The sequence below is a fragment of the Cornus florida genome, unplaced genomic scaffold, assembly GCF_030987335.1.
Source record: "Cornus florida cultivar Cherokee Brave unplaced genomic scaffold, ASM3098733v1 CherokeeBrave_3.0.0_Hap2_Chr11, whole genome shotgun sequence".
Taxonomy (NCBI): domain Eukaryota; kingdom Viridiplantae; phylum Streptophyta; class Magnoliopsida; order Cornales; family Cornaceae; genus Cornus; species Cornus florida.
The window spans coordinates 97,098,303-97,102,283 of NW_026775581.1; positions in this window are offsets into that span (position 1 = coordinate 97,098,303).

Here is a 3,981-nt window from a genome sequence, read left to right on the forward strand (position 1 = left end):
TACCATTTAAGCACATAACCTAATTAAACAATTAACACATAGACAAATACAAATAATGCATAGACACATAATCAAATAATTAAGTAATACCTAATTCAATTAAACACATAAGCAATTAGTCAAATAATCAATTAAATAACTAAAAATATAATTAAAACAAATAAATAAATACCGAGACTATCCTTTTAAAATTAGGGGTATTACAAGAAACCCTAGCGTGGTTGAGCTAACTAGGCCGGATACGACGCCTTGGAGGTGCCTTGCGGTCATGGATGGTTAGCTAATCCTCCTTTCGTAACGCTTTGGAGGTGCCTTGGGTCGGATTACACTAACGATTTGAAAGGTGAAATGGTAGTGTTTCGAATATGGGGAACGACATTGCATGACATGGCATTTCATTGACATACATTGCACACTTGGTGATTGGACGACTTGCGCATGTATCTGTTGATATTATCGTTGCTTTGTTTTTTTTCCTCGAGATATGATTCTATTATCTCATATCCTATTCATTGTATGGATTCACGGGGTCGTAAGCGGTGTATCTTAAGCGCTTCCTACTGAGTTTTATGCTCACCCCATCATTTTAACATTTTTCAAGTCACGAAAAAGAAGTGGTGGACGACGTTCCTCCACAGATTTGAATGGGTTAGTTGACCGTTTTATTATCTTATATATTTGTGATCTCATTTGTTTTGTATAAGCCTTGGGATGGCACGTACATTATGTATCGACCTTGGGACTTACCATAGTGCCCTTAGACGACCTCGGGTCCGGGTAAGGACCAGGTTAACAATTTGGAGCCTCGGGTTCGAGTCGTTACAAATTTAGTATCAGAGCTTTAGGTTCGAAAACCTAAAGACGACGGGTAAGGTTAACCTAAATGAGACTTTAGTTGATTTAGAAGTATTACACGTTAAAGTGTTATTGTTTTGTGAAGCATGTTTACTTGTTACTTGCTTATGTGTTACGGTTTTGAAAGACATGCTTTCTTGATAAGTGTTCAAATGTTTACGTGTTTAAATGCTAAAAATTGTGTTACATGGCCATATATGTGGAATAATTATATATGATCCAACTATGTAAATGAAATGTGAAAGTATTTGAAAGAATATTATACATGATAAGATAGAAAGTATGTGATACATGACAATGCAAGCAGTAGGTACGGTTGTTGCAATTTTCTTTTATGATAATGTGACAAGTAATGAACATGATATTTTGGGTTTCATTCATTTTGTATATGTATATGTATCTATATATTTATGTGCGTTTATGCGGTCGAGTAAGGGATGGTTACTAGTACGTTAGAGTACTTGTCACGGTATAGATGGTTGTGTAAGTTTTGACCTGGATAGGCAAGGAGTTCGGTTACTCCAGGGTTGTTGGGTACTGGTTCTTATCGAATGACTGATGTCGACTTCTAGCTCGTGGACTCAGTTATTCAGTGTGTAGTCATCCTGATTTTCTTGTTACATTTTGTGCAGTGCTTAAGGCACGACTTTAGAACGGGTTCATATTTCATGGCATGGTGTCTTTGTTGTGTGTGAGTTTCTTGCATCGGTGGATGGGTCCCTGTGACCGTGGAGGTCAGGTGTGCGAGTGAGGGCTTCGAGGGAGAAAGGTATGACTTTAGAAGGTTAGTGTTTATGACTTGGGTCATGGTTTAGTGCGGAGGTTCTTTTCGAATCGATCGTAGTAAGTGTGACAGAAGTTGTTTTAGTCACTAATGTAGTCTTTGGGTTGTAGATGTGTACTGCGGGTGTTCTGATACGGTCTAAGGAAGTGTGTTGGTTACGATTGGTTGAGAGGTGATTCCCATTTTAGAAAACTACAAGAGCGTGTTGTGGGTAATTGACTCTCGGTGAGTTGATTGTATAGCTCTGTGGATAAGCGGGGTTATAGGTTGGCATGATTATTGAGAGAGTCTTGAGGTGGCATATAATGATCAGTTTTAACTGTGTAGTGCAGGGTTGCACGATAAAAGCAGGTAGTATGGGGTCATTGAAGTACTCGGTTGTTTCGGATGAAGTGATAGATGGTGGGTACTGCATCACCAAATGGACTGTGTTTTAGAAATTGAAAGCTGTGGGCTGGAGTTGAATTTTACGTTGCGTATGGGGTATGAGGAGGTAGTGCTTATTGTTTAATGATTCGAAGAGATGGAATGTCGATTGGAATGATTGAGACGGGGTTGATCTTGTAGGTTTAGTTGGTAGCCTCATTTGACTTTTGTCGGAGCTAAGGGTGTTATGAGGAACGGGAATGATGAGAAGTAGTGACGTTGAACCTATGGTATGAAGTTTTATTGTTTAGGTATGTAGATTGTCTTAGGAGGAGTGGTTTAAATGGCCAGTTAAGCATTGGTGATTGATTGCATTATAGATGGTTTTGAGGAGACGGTTGGGTGTTGAGCATTCTTGGTTTTATGCTCAATTTTGTTTTGAGAATTTCTTGGCATGGCATTGCCGTATGGAGGTTCTTTTTTAGTGGTAAATAGTGGCCGTTGTAGGGGAGTATCGAAAGTGATGTTTATTATCTTGTTGTGATGGTGTTATCTTAAGGATGTTGGAGGAAGAATCACTTGGTAGTGGCTTGATGGTCCGGTGGGATGATAGGTTTGAACTGTTGATTTGAATGAGTGGCAGTGAAGGTGTTATGGTGTGATGTTTAGTGATGAAGAACAGAACAATTTGAGGCATGATCCGAATGTGGTTTAGGAATTGTGAGTTTTGTTATATGTTGTCAGGTAGGTGATGGGATTGTGCGTCAGTTGAGAAGATTGTGGTCGGCTTAGTCTTTAGAGCCAGTGAGAGCGGTGTTGCTATATAGGCATCTTTTTTTTTTTTTTTTTTTTTTTTTTTTTTTTTTTTTTTTTTTTTTTTTTTTTGCCCTTTTGAAGGGTCAGTAGGTTGTTGTAACTGAGGTCACGGGTCTTGTGTGCACGGTGATCGAGGCAGTGTCGCCTAGGTAGGTAGAGATGGAATGGGTGGTAAAGTGTCGTTTTATGGCTTCGAGGTTGTCGTTTGGGAATGGCTGATTCTAGGTAAAATGGGGCGTGTTGTCCAAAGGGCTGAGTGTCGTATGCAGGGTTTCGATGTTAATAGTGTATGATGGTCCGTTAGTGGCGAGATCTCCTAGAAGTGAAGTCGTAGTTCCGTATATGTTTCCAGTTGGTTCTTCTCATTGTGTGTAAGGAGTTCATTTCATCTCAGGTGAGATTGAGTATCCACGGTTAGACGATTAGTGAGTAATGAGTGACAGGGTGTCGGGTGCATTCAGGTAAGAGTAGCTAGTATCTTGTGAGAGCGGGGTTCGTTACCCTTTCCATTTGTTCTAGTCCTGGCAAGGACATCGTTTGTCGTGAGTTTTATTTTTCATTTGGGAGTTATGCGCATTCGTGGGTGGACGGACTTGTGTGTGGTTTGTTATGTTGTTGAGTTCATCGATAAATGTTTGGTTGATTCGGTCGACTCACTCCCACGGAGGGAGATAAAGTCATCGGTTTTTAGTAGTGCTTGTTTTGAGAGTAGTTTTGACGGCACGAGTTGCCGAATAGGGATTGTGTTTTAGGGAGATAAAGTTATCGTCCAGGCACGTCTTCGATGGTGGTCACTGCAGAGGCGGCGCCGACACCACCACAATCTTCGTTCCTAAGCGAAAATGATCCGATAAGAGGCTGTGGATTTGGTGGTGGGATTAAGACAATGACTGTTGGTTTGGTGGGGGATTTGTTCAGTTGTTGGCTTTTCTGTGATGGTGGTGGTTGTTTGGGACTAATATGTACAGAAGTTAAGATGGGTGATATACTAAGGGCAAAAATGTCATTTAAAAGTTTGATATTTTATAGTTTAAATTAATTAAAATTATTGAAGGTCAATATTGACTTTTCACAATTTTAAGGGCTTGACCAATAGGCCTGTGGCCTAGCGGTACAAGACTCCTACCTCCCAAAGGGAGGTCAGGAGTTCGAACCTCAGT